The sequence below is a fragment of the Podarcis muralis genome, chromosome 5 (assembly GCF_964188315.1).
Source record: "Podarcis muralis chromosome 5, rPodMur119.hap1.1, whole genome shotgun sequence".
NCBI lineage: Eukaryota > Metazoa > Chordata > Lepidosauria > Squamata > Lacertidae > Podarcis > Podarcis muralis.
Window position 1 is genome coordinate 101832142 of NC_135659.1, and position 13414 is coordinate 101845555.

Genomic DNA, 13414 nt, shown 5'->3' on the forward strand with positions numbered 1-13414 from the left:
TTTTTGTTGTTGTTGTTGTTGTTTTGGGGGTATTTTTTTGTATGGGGGTGCTAGGGGAGGGGTAGTACCTCTGGTGCAGGACATGCCCTGCTCCTTCTGGAAAAGTTTGTCCGCCTTGGGTCCCCCCCTGCACTCAGCTCCCACCTGTGGCTCCTAGAAGCTGCCAGCAGTGACAGCAGCCACACCAAGAGGAATCACCCCCTGCATGCAAAGACAGGCTCTGGCAGATGGAGCAACCAGACCAAGAGTGGATCCGGTGGCCAAGAAGGCGGGTTCTGCACATGTTGTAGAGGAAAGTGAAATGCAGATGGGACTCATCCACCTGGGAAGGGAGCCCATCTAGGAGAAGGAAAACGCTGATCCTAAACCTCCGCTGCCTTGTGGGATATCTTTGAGAGAAGAAAAGGCTGAGGAGTAAATCCCACACAGAACCAGACTGGAGTCCCGAAGATGTTGGATGGCACCGCATATGCTGCCTCCTTCCAGCAACTGCTGCAGCCAGGCTGGTGCCAGACGTCTTGCTCTGCTTGCCTTTGGACCACAGGAACAAGGGGGGAGGGTCAGGTTGTCTGGGCAGCCCACAACCTCCAGACACATCGCCCAGCCTTGCGCCCCAGGGTGGTCTGACTTCACCCCCAGAAGCACACTCCATTGTCTCTCCGGACAGAAGGATGCCAGCAATAATTATTGATTTCATTTGTGGACTTCTATATTTTTAAGAAAAAGACCTCAAAGCAGTTTACAACACATTAAAACATCACAGGTTTCAGTGGCTCTTCCACGAGTGTGCATCTCTCAGGATAAAGGGGGGAGTTTCAGGGGCCTCCCCCCCCCCGAACTTGGGTGAACTGCCATAAACAATGCAGCACCAAGGCCTCACCAGCCTTGCCTTGATTCTAGGCCTGAAGACAGAGGAGGCCCAACTGGGCAGACCATTCCTGTGCCCGTCTCCTCCCTCTCTTTCCCCTTCAGCTACTCTCTCTTGGCTCCCATTAACAGCTTCAAAAGGCGCAAAGCTTTGAGGGGAAGGCAGGGTGTTTCCAGAAGAAACTCTCCACAAAAATGTGCACACTTAGAAGATGTTTATTCACTGGCGGCAAAGCATAAAAGGTGAGGCAACAGAGGAAACAGAGGGAAATATTGGGAAATAGCCCTGGAGAAGATGCCACCCTCCCTGGCTGGCTGGCTGGACACGCAAAGCTGTCTGCCAGGAGATGAGGATGCAAAGGGAAGTGCTGGGCAGAGGAGCCCCTCTGCGCCTCCAGAAGACCAGCTCTCCAGAAGACCAGCGGGCAGGCTGAGCCCGTTGCCCATCTTGCTCTTTCAGAAATGCTTGAAAGTGGAACCATGGGCAGCTGGGGCCTGGGCTTCAGGGCAGCGGTTTGCTCCCCAAAGCATCACCTTTGGCTGTTGGGGGGCGGTGCATTGGGCAGTGGCGGACTCTGGGCCCTGTGCAACGCCTAAATTCAGTCCCACCTACCTGTTGCTCTCCGTTGTCCCTCATTGTTCCAGCACCCCCAGTGGTGCCCTCTTGACTCAGTCTCATGTGCGGGCAAACTGATCACGTTCCCCTAAATCTGCCTCTGTATTGCAGGGGTGCTGCTGCACAGGGCCCTGGATTTGGGTCCCACAGACACAGTCCAGCCCTCAGGGTGCCATTGGCTATCTCAACTAGTCAAAATTCTCATCATATTGTTTTTATTCTTTTTTGCTCGACTGGAAGACGAGGCAGGATAGGAAGCCTCAGCATAAATAAATAATAAAATAATAATTTCAGGAACTTTCCTATGTAGTTCAAAAACTGTCCATATATGACAAATTACAGATAGGTAGCCGTGTTGGTCTGCCATAGTCAAAACAAAAAAAATTCCTTCCAGTAGCACCTTAAAGACCAACTAAGTTAGTTCTTGGTATGAGCTTTCGTGTGCATGCACACTTCTTCAGATACACACGAAAGCTCATACCAAGAACTAACTTAGTTGGTCTTTAAGGTGCTACTGGAAGGAATTTTTTTGTTTTTCATATATGACAAAGTGTATGATGACAATTTCTTTCTCACTGAGTGTCCCAGAGCAGCTGAGCCAGCAAAGCCTAATAATAATAATAAATATATTTATACCCCACCTATCTGGGGTTCAGCAGAAATCCTAGGCCAAGGGGTGGCCTGGCAGAGGAGTGCAGAGTCCTGCAAGCGGGAGATCTCCTCTGGCCTCTGCAGGTTGGGCTGGAAGAATCTCCTCCCTGAGACCCCAGAGAGCTGCTGTTGCCAGAAGGTTGGGGCAGAGATTTGAGGCCGTGTGGTGTAGTGGTTAAAGCATCGTACTAGGTCAGGTTCAAATCCCTACTCAGCCATGAAGCCTGAATGGGTTCGCTGGGTGGCCTTGGTTCAGTCCCTGCCTCTCACAGATGCTAGGAGGGAACTTCTGAGAGGTCATAATCTGGGGGTTTCTCTCTACCTTTCACAATGGCCTTTTTGCCACATGGGAACCGGGAGCCTGCCTGTGTCAGCCAACCAGAATTCCTTGGGCAGCCCACCCTCCCTCTGGCCTGCCCTGCTTGGCTCCATTTCCTGCTCCTGGCTTGTCAACAAGGCTTCCTGCCCTTCCAGCCTCCCCTCCTCTCCCTTCCTTGTTTCTGATGTAACATTATTTCATTAGCAGGACTCTTTGAAGTGCTTGCTAATGGCACCTGGGGAGGATCTTTCCCCAGGGATCCTCAGGCAGGCTGAGCACCTCCCCCTGCCCCACATACACACCTCAGTCTCCGCAGGAGCCTTCCTTCCCCATGCCAAGGCCAGCTCTGCCACAACAAGGGGGATGGGTCAAGAATGGCCATGCTCAGAGGCAGCAGTGCTCCAGAATACCAGTTGCTAGAGGCCACAGGAAGGGAGACTGCTCTCGTGCTTGAATCCTGCTGGCTGGTCTCCCCTAAGGGGCATCTGGTTGGCCACTGTGAGAACAGGATGCTGGACTTAGATGGGCTCTCCAGACATTCTCACATGAATGCCCTGCTGGCTAGCGAGCTCTTGTCTTTTTTGGGGGGGAGAGGGGACTTGTGCCTGTTCTTCATAGACCTGCTAAGCTGGCAGCCTGCTTGTGCCAGCCTAACCTAAGTTGGGAGCCCTGCAGGATGAGGGATCAGGATCACGCCAAAGAGAAACGAAACATCAGGCAACCCGCAGCCTCTGCCTCAGGGCCATCGCTGACTGCCACCAACCACAGACCACCATCGCTGCCCCCCCCCCGGACCTTCCATTGCAAACCGAGTCTAAGCCAAGCAACATTGTGTTGCCTCTGAGTGGTGAGAGAGGCCAGGGGTGATGGTCCGTGGTTCTTTTTGAGCATGAGGCACAGCAGAGACTGTGGAGTCTTTAGGATAAATGGTTTATTTGCACATATCTACAACCTGAGCCTACTGTGGAGGGGCTCACAGTATTAACACCTCAAAAGGGTCTTGTTTCTCCCAGAGCTTCAGCCTTGGATTCAAAACAGACACCAGCCACAGCTCTGACTCTGCAGCTTGCTGACTTTCCCCAGACTGCAACCTTTCCCACCTCACAGCCAACTCTGGAACTCTGCTTTTAAACTCTGCCTTGTCTTTCAAGCTAAACTTGGAGCTAAGGGAGGGGCCCCTCCCAGTTGCTATCTGGCACGGAGTTCCCTCTCCTTGGCTTTCCTAATGGCCAATACCTTACCGTTGTTTTTCTTAATGGCTCGTCTGCCAGGTGATTTCTTGGCGAGCCTGGCTATTTTAATTTTTTTTAATGATATTTATTAAAGTTTAACAATTACAAAAAAAAAAGAAAAGCAAACAATAAACAAGTTACAATACTTCAAACAAGTTACATGAAGGAGAAGTTACAATACTTCTCCTTCATGGATCACTGCCTTGCCATGGCGAAGGGGTTTGAATAACTCAGAGAAGCTATGAGCTATGCCATGCAGGGCCACCCAAGATGGACAGGTCATAGTGGAGAGTTTTGACCAAACGTGATCCACCTGGAGCAGGAACTGGCAAGCCACTCCAGTATCCCTGCCCAGAAAACTCCATGGACAAAGACAACAGGCATATAAAAGTTATGACGCTGGAAGATGAACCCCTCAGGTCGGAAGGTGTCCAACATGCTACTGGGGAAGAGCGGAGGACAAGTACAAGTAGATCCAGAGCTGATGAAGCGGCTGGGCCAAAGCCGAAAGGACGCTCAGTTGTGGATATGCCTGGAAGCGAAAGGAAAGTCCAATGCTGTAAAGAAAAATATTGCATAGGAACCTGGAATGTAAGAACCATGAACCTGGGTAAGTTGGATGTGGTCAAAAATGAGATGGCAAGAATAAACATTGACATCCTGGGCATCAGTGAACTAAAATGGACGGGAATGGGCGAATTCAGTTCGGATGACTATCATATCTACTACTGTGGGCAAGAATCCCGTAAAAGAAATGGAGTGGCCCTCATAGTCAACAAAAGAGTGGTGAAAGCTGTACTGGGATGCAATCTCAAAAATGATAGAATGATCTCGATACGAATCCAAGGCAGACCTTTTAACGTCACAGTAATCCAAGTTTATGCACCAACTACTGGTGCTGAAGAAACTGAAATTGACCAATTCTATGAAGACTTACAAGACCTTATAGAAATGACACCAAAGAAGGATGTTCTGCTCATAATAGGGGATTGGAATGCTAAAGTAGGGAATCAAGAGATAAAAGGAACAACTGGCAAGTTTGGCCTTGGAGATCAAAACGAAGCAGGGCAAAGGCTAATAGAGTTCTGTCAAGAGAACAAGCTGGTCATCACAAACACGCTTTTCCAACAACACAAGAGGCGACTCTACACATGGACATCACCAGATGGGCAGCATCGAAATCAGATTGATTATATTCTATGCAGCCAAAGATGGAGAAGCTCTATACAGTCAGCAAAAACAAGACCTGGAGCTGACTGTGGCTCAGATCATCAGCTTCTTATAGCAAAATTCAAGCTTAAACTGAAGAAAGGAGGAAAAACCACTGGGCCGGTAAGATACAATCTAAGTCAAATCCCTTATGAATACACAGTGGAAGTGAGGAACAGCTTTAAGGATTTAGATTTGGTGGACAGAGTGCCTGAAGAACTATGGATGGAGGCTCGTAACATTATACAAGAGGCAGCAACTAAAACCATCCCAATGAAAAGGAAATGCAAGAAAGCAAAGTGGCTGTCCAACGAGGCCTTACAAATAGCGGGGGAGAGAAGGCAAGCGAAATGCGAGGGAGATAGTGAAAGATACAGGAAATTGAATGCAGATTTCCAAAAAATAGCAAGGAGAGACAAGAAGGCCTTCTTAAACGAGCAATGCAAAGAAATAGAGGAAAACAATAGAATGGGAAGAACCAGAGATCTGTTCAAGAAAATTGGAGATATGAAAGGAACATTTTGTACAAAGATTTCCATAATAAAAGACAAAAGTGGAAAGGACCTAACAGAAGCAGAAGACATCAAGAAGAGGTGGCAAGAATACACAGAGGAATTATACCAGAAAGATATGGATGTCTCGTATACCCCAGGTAGTGTGGTTGCTGACCTTGAGCCAGACATCCTGGAAAGTGAAGTCAAATGGGCCTTAGAAAGCATCGCTAATAACAAGGCCAGTGGAAGTGATGATATTCCAGCTGAATTATTTAAAATTTTAAAAGATGATGCTGTTAAGGTGCTACACTCAATATGCCAGCAAATTTGGAAAACTCAGCAGTGGCCAGAAGATTGGAGAAGATCAGTCTACATCCCAATCCCAAAGAAGGGAAGTGCCAAAGAATGCTCCAACTACCGCACAATTGCACTTATTTCACACGCTAGCAAGGTTATGCTTAAAATTCTACAAGGCAGGCTTAAGCAGTATGTGGACCGAGAACTCCCAGAAGTGCAAGCTGGATTTAGAAGAGGCAGAGGAACCAGAGACCAAATTGCAAACATGCGCTGGATTATGGAGAAAGCTAGAGAGTTCCAGAAAGACATCTACTTCTGCTTCATTGACTATGCAAAAGCCTTTGACTGTGTTGACCACAGCAAACTATGGCAAGTTCTTAAAGAAATGGGAGTGCCTGATCACCTCATCTGTCTCCTGAGAAATCTCTATGTGGGACAAGAAGCTACAGTTAGAACTGGATATGGAACAACTGATTGGTTCAAAATTGGGAAAGGAGTACGACAAGGCTGTATATTGTCCCCCTGCTTATTTAACTTATATGCAGAATTCATCATGCGAAAGGCTGGGCTGGATGAATCCCAAGCTGGAATTAAGATCGCCGGAAGAAATATCAACAACCTCAGATATGCAGATGACACAACCTTGATGGCAGAAAGTGAGGAGGAATTAAAGAACCTTTTAATGAGGGTGAAAGAGGAGAGCGCAAAATATGGTCTGAAGCTCAACATCAAAAAAACGAAGATCATGGCCACTGGTCCCATCACCTCCTGGCAAATAGAAGGGGAAGAAATGGAGGCAGTGAGAGATTTTATTTTCTTGGGCTCCATGATCACTGCAGATGGTGACAGCAGTCACGAAATTAAAAGACGCCTGCTCCTTGGGAGAAAGGCGATGGCAAATCTAGACAAGATCTTAAAAAGTAGAGACATCACCTTACCAACAAAGGTCCGTATAGTTAAAGCCATGGTTTTCCCAGTAGTGATGTATGGAAGTGAGAGCTGGACCATAAAGAAGGCTGATCGCCGAAGAATTGATGCTTTTGAATTATGGTGCTGGAGGAGACTCTTGAGGGTCCCATGGACTGCAAGAAGATCAAACGCATCCATTCTTAAGGAAATCAGACCTGAGTGCTCACTGGAAGGACAGATCCTGAAGTTGAGGCTCCAATACTTTGGCCACCTCATGAGAAGAGAAGACTCCCTGGAAAAGACCTTGATGTTGGGAAAGATGGAGGGCACAAGGAGAAGGGGACGACAGAGGATGAGATGGTTGGATAGTGTTCTCGAAGCTACAAACATGAGCCTGACCAAACTGCGGGAGGCGGTGGAAGACAGGAGTGCCTGGCGTGCTCTGGTCCATGGGGTCACGAAGAGTCGGACACGACTAAACGACTAAACAACAACAACAATACTTCAAAAATAAAAGAAAATACAATAAAAAAATAGTACAACAAAGCAATAAAAAAGAGAAAACAAAAACATTTAAAAACAAAAACATTTACAAAAAAACCACATCCGGTATTTTCATATCTTTATCTTTCATTTACTTGTTTCCTCGACTTCCTCACACCTCCCTTTTTTGTATTCTAATTCAATTAGCTGTGTCAGCAAGTCCTTTCCCTCTTTCTCAGATTTTGTTCTATGATTTATCTTAACGCAATTTGACCTTAAATTTTACACTTTGACCCATTAACCATCTATTTTTACTTAATACTTTATAGCCTTTCTGCTAAAACCATGTAAGTTCATTCCAGCATCCTTCTAACATCCATTAATTTTACAATATTTCTGTAAATATACTTGAATTTTTTCCAATCTTCTTCCACCGACTCTTCTCCCTGGTCTCGGATTCTGCCAGTCATTTCCGCCAGTTCCATGTAGTCCATCAGCTTCATCTGCCATTCTTCCCGGGTGGGTAGATCTTGTGTCTTCCAGTGCTTTGCGATGAGTATTCTTGCTGCTGTTGTAGCATACATAAAAAAAGTTCTATCCTTCTTTAACACCAATTGGCCGACCATGCCCAGGAGAAAGGCCTCTGGTTTCTTCAGGAAGGTATATTTAAATACCCTTTTCATTTCATTATAGATCATCTCCCAGAAGTTCTTAATCCTTGGGCATGTCCACCAAAGGTGAAAGAATGTACCTTCAGTCTCATTACATTTCCAACATTTATTATCAGGCAAATGGTAAATTTTTGCAAGCTTGACTGGTGTTATGTACCACCTATAGATCATTTTCATTAAATTTTAATACTTGCTAAATCCAGCATCTTGCATCCAGTCTTCATGCTGCCGGCATTGATTAAATTCTAACATTTGCTGAATCCTGGAATTTAGGGTGTCTTGCACCCACAATCTCATGGCAATATCATGGGCTCCGCCCTAGCCAGCCGGGACCCCAAATCACCTCCTTTCAGGAGCAGGGCTGACTTCACCCAAGAGACCTCCCAGGGGCCCTTTGCCTGCAGCTGGCCACTGGGGCTCCTGCCTGCCCAGGGTCTCGCCAGAGCAACACGGAGTGGGGCAGAGGTGAGATTAAAGAAAGGTCCCCACCGCCTCTAGTGTGGCTGAAATATACTTGGAGTCCTGTAGTGATTTCATGCTCTTTATTGCAGCTTGTAAAACAGTGATTGAACTGCCCCCCAAAACTCAGGCTTTTATATACATTATTTACACAATGAGTCCCGTCTGATTGGCTGATTCTGCTTCCCTCCTAGAGCCTGATTGGTCTTTTCCTGCAGGCCAATCCGTTGTTGCATTCTAGGATCCTACTTGCCTATTGTTCTAGGATCCAAGCTTAGTACATAGCAGTGGCCATTGCAGGGGATCTGGGGGCAGAGGGACAGCCTTGCTCTGCCAGCAAAGGTCACCCTCGGCCAGAACCAGCAAAGCTTGAGAGTTGAACTAGGACCTGGGAGAGACCAGGCTTCAAATCCCCACTCAGCTGTGACTCTCCCTGGGTGACCCTGGGACTAGTCACCCATCTCAGCCTAACCTACCTCACAGGTTGTTGTGGGGATTAAATGAGGAGGGGGGAAACCAGGTACACCTCCTTGAGCTCCTTGGAGGGAAAAGGTGGGATAGAAATGCAAGACAGTGGTACCTCAGGTTAAGAACTTAATTCGTTCCACAGGTCCGTTCTTAACCTGAAACTGTTCTTAACCTGAAGCACCACTTTAGCTAATGGGGCCTCCCGCTGCTGCCATGCTGCCGCCACGCGATTTCTGTTCTCATCCTGAAGCAAAGTTCTTAACCCGAGGTACTATTTCTGGGTTAGTGGAGTCTGTAACCTGAAGCGTATGTAACCCGAGGTACCACTGTAAATTAACGCAAATAAATCTCATTGGGCATGAAGGCAATGGCTGCTCTCAACTGCAACAATATGGGCTGATAACAGGAACCTGCCTGAGAGGGTTGTTGCAAGCAGGAAGACAAGGCGGTGCCTTCTCCCCTGGAAAGCTCCTGGCAGCAACTGGGGGTGTCTGCTGGGGCCGGTCAGATGCCCCCCTCTCCAGTTCTGTGGGGCTCCCTTCCTGCAAAGGGGACTCCTGCTTGACCTGCACAAGACCAGCCTTTGCCACCTCTGGGGCTGCTGGGCTCACACAAATAAGGTTAGTTTCCTGCTATTTGTTGGGATGCTTTGCTTTAGGGAAATCATAGAATCGCAGAGTTGGAAGGGACCCAGGAGTCATCTAGTCCAACCTCCTGAACTTCAGGAATCACAGCTAAATAATCCCTGATGGATGGCCATCTATTTAAAAACCTCTATGGATTGAGAGTCCACCAGCTTCCTGTTGGTTTCTATTTCCCTCACTGAGCAGCAACTGCAGTCACAAGACATTGTTTTGCATTCCACAGTCCAAGTTACTGTTGGATTCCCAGGGGAATGGGAGACTGGATGTGACGTACACTGGTTTCCTGTTTTTCACTGTTCTCTCTCGGTGTTCTTTGTTAGAGAGACGGTTCCTTCTCTGCTCTCACAGAGGCAAGATGCATGTTTGTATTCTCTCAGCATAGAGAAGAAATAAAGTTAAGAATGTGGCACATACTGCTTGTCCTTCTGCTGTGTGGACTGCTCTGCGTGGGCTCAAGATGAGATGAGCCTGTATCAGCTTCAGATGGGCCGAAGCTGGTCAAAATCTCACACTTCCAAGGGAGCCTGTTCCACTGCTGAACGGTTCTTACAGCCAGAAAGTTCTAGCGTATGTTTAGCTGGAATCTCCTTTCTTGTAATTTGACTCCATTAGTTCAGGCCCTTCCCTCCAGAACAGGAGAGAACACGCTTGCTCCGTCTTCCTCCTGGAGCCCTTCAGATATTTGGAGATGGCTATCAATTTCCTCTCGGTCTTCTCTTCTCCAGGCTAAACATCCCCAACTCCCTCAACTGTTCCTCATAAAGCTTGGTTAATGATGTGCGGCATTTAAGCCGTCAGGTTCTCTGAATGGGTCCTATAACATTTTATGACATTGTTACAATGTTTTTAAACCACTCTGTAAATCACTCTCCATCCTAGAAAAGTCACTCGTCTCTAAAACCATGCTCCCAGGGTATGGTCTGAAGGCCACAATGAAAGCCGGTCTGAATTGGGTTGGTGCGTGGATGGGGGACCCCCTGGAAGCCCCCAAACATATGGCACATGAACACACACACACCCCAGCTCCATGGTGGAAGAAAGGCAGAATATAAAAGGAAGAAACCAATACGCAAATAAGGAACACAATAGTTGAATATATGTGATATATGCATCGATGGAGATGGGCTGCCGGGGAGAGGATGAGGAGATCCACAGACCAGGCAGGGTCTCTCTTTTTGCCGAGGCCCAAGTCAAAACGTGGGGGCTGTAGGAGGCAGAAGACCAAGCACCCAGGGCAGCCGAGGGGCTCTGGCCGGAAGAGGCAGGATACCCAGGACAGGCTGCCTGGCTGGCTTGTTTAGGGAATCTGGTTGGGAATTGGCAAGGAACCCGGCCAAGAGTCTCCTTTCCCTGTTTGGGCAGAAATCAGCCCTGCCTGTTGCCTTGAGCAGCGATGTGTCGTGTGCCGCTGCTGACCCACCAGCCTCCCCCTCCTTCCCAGATGATGGAGAAGGAAAAGCACCAGAGTCTCTCCAAGGCAACCCGGTCAAGCTCACGCCTGAGTCCGGCAGGCCAAAGATGCTGGGCAAATTCTGAGCCCCTTTTCCTTTGATCACACTGTCCCTCAGGCCAGAAAGGGAATTTTGCAAAGGAAGAACAGTTTCTGGAAGAGACTTCCCTACGCAGTGAGTCAGTGACGCTGGAGGGCCTGGACAAGACATTTAGCTCAGCCCAGTGGCTGAAGCTCGTCCAACAGGATGATGATGATGATGATGATTTCTACCCCACCCACCTGGGCAGCTTTCAACAGAACATTAAAAACAGAATAAGACTTCAGACATTACAAACTTCCCTAAACAGGGCTGCCTTCAGATGTCTTCTAAAAGCCAGATAGTTGTTTATTTCCTTGACAACTGATGGGAGGGCGTTCCACAGGGCAGGTGCCACCACCGAGAAGGCCCTCTGCCTGTGCTCTTGACAGTGGCCCCTCACAGCTGACAAGAACTAGCAGGGAGGAGGCAGCTGGACCAGGGAGGGAAGCAACACCTCCTTACTTTGGCACAGTGCAAAGCATGGGGACCCCTGGTGCACAGAAAGCGCCCCTGGAAGCCCCCTGCTCCATGTGCTGTGACAAAGGCATCTCTTCCTCACCCAGCCCAGCCTCCCTGAGCTGCTGCGGTCTGGCCTCCTCCTCTCCTTGACCTCTAGGCTCTGTCGCCTAAGGAGCATTCCCTCTGGTTCAGAGAGCTCAGCCCCAGCAGGCCTGTCCTGGACAGAACAAGGAGGTGTTTTGTCCTGCAATGAGCAAGAAGAACTCGAAGTGCCTGGAGGACCAGGTGGCCGGAGATGGTGCTGGGAGATGAGAGGCCTCCTTGCTGCTCTGCCAGAGACCTTCCTCTTCCCTTCCGCTCCCAGCAGTGTCCCAAAGGAGAGGACAGGAGACGAGGGGGAGAGGTGAAGCTCCCTGGGGGTGTTTTGAATTTTGCAAAGCACGAGGAAGAGGAAGAGAAGGCCAATTTCAGTCTTGCTTTTGCCCTGCAGTGCCACTGACGGCCGGACAGTAATTTTCCAGGCCTCTAATTAAAGGGGTGATAAGCAGCAGCTGCATTCCCAAGTCCTTGGCCTGGTTCTCTTGCCCCATCCCCTGAAGACTCTGCTGCCCCCCCCCCCGGGCCACGCTTCACTCCTCAGGTGTGCAGGGAAGCCAGCATGTTTGGCCCCTTGGCCACCTGCCTTGGAGGGGAAAGGCCCTAGGATCCCAGGTAGCAGCAGGTGGGGAGAAAGGCCCTCCTTTGCCCAGAAGCCCTGGAAGAGAGGATGCTGTGGGGCCAGGTGGGCACAGTCCCCCATGAGCCAGCCTGTGGTCAGTGTCCGCAGCAACAGGAGCCGCACTTGCAGGGGGATGGAAGCTCTTGCTTGAGGAGGAGACGACATTGAACCACCAGCAGGAGTTTGGGGAGGGCGCCTGCCTTCCAAACAGAAGGTCCCCAGTTCAGTCTCCACTGGCATCTTCTGAGAGGGCCCCTGCCTGAAATCCTGGAGAGCTGCTGCTGCCAGCCAGTGTAGGCAGTCCTGAGCTAGATGGGCCAATGGTCTGACTTGATACACGGCTGCTTCCAAAGTTCTTCTTAGCACCTCAGCCTCCCCACCCACCTTGGCCAGGCATCGCCAGAGCTTCTCCTCGGCAGGAGCCCCTGAGAATTTGCCTCTGTGCTTGTCTTGAGTGACAGGTCTCACAGATGGAGCCATTCCAAGCAGTCTCCCAGCCTGGGGAGAAGGAGTCAATGGAGCCACCAGGCAAAAGGCAGCCGCCTGGCAGCCCTCTTGGCATCTTCTCCTGCTTGCCTGCTGCTGCTGCTGGGTGTTGCTTGTCTGCCCTTGTAGCAAAGTGTGAGCGACAACAGAGGAGGCTGCCCGCCTACTTAGGTTAATAGAGAGGTGGATTCTCTTGCCAACAGGAGATGCCAGTTAAGCCAGGTTCCCACATGGAGGCCGCCCACATAACTTGCCAGCATGCATTTGAAGGTGAGCTGCCAAGGGTTGCCTCATCAGCCTGCAGACAACACTCCTGGCTGCCTTCATCCTGCGCTGCAGCTCCTTGATTAGTGCCAGGAATGAGCTGCCCACGATCTTCCACTAGCCAAGGCTGAGCCCACCCTGCAAGTCGGGGGGGGGGGCTGCTAAGCTGGAGACAGGCCCTTCAGGGACTCCATCGCCCCACCCAGCTTCCTCCTGGCAGCATCATGGGCAGGGGGAGCTATGGCCTTGGGGGATGGCTGTGCCAGGCCAGGAGAAGGGGCATCAGATACCCTTCTGGGCCGTGCCCTGTCCAATGAGATTGGGCTGTCATGCCAACCTGCCCTCTCACTATGCGTTGTTGTTCAATGTCCACAGCAAAACCAGAAAGGCCAGTGCACTCAGGATGCTGAGAGAAGCAGGGTGGTTTGCAATGCAAATGCAACATGACAGTTGCCACAATGCTCATCGGCATGACAAATGACTCTGTTCCCGCTTTCTAAAAAGCTGGGGAGAAACAACAGCAGATAATCTTGGGGCACTTTGAGGACAAACAACTTTATTCCAGTAGAAGCTGTCTTGTGAACACAAAAGGTTAATCTCATTTGGGTTCAGAGTTTTTTTTTTTAAATAAGGGTC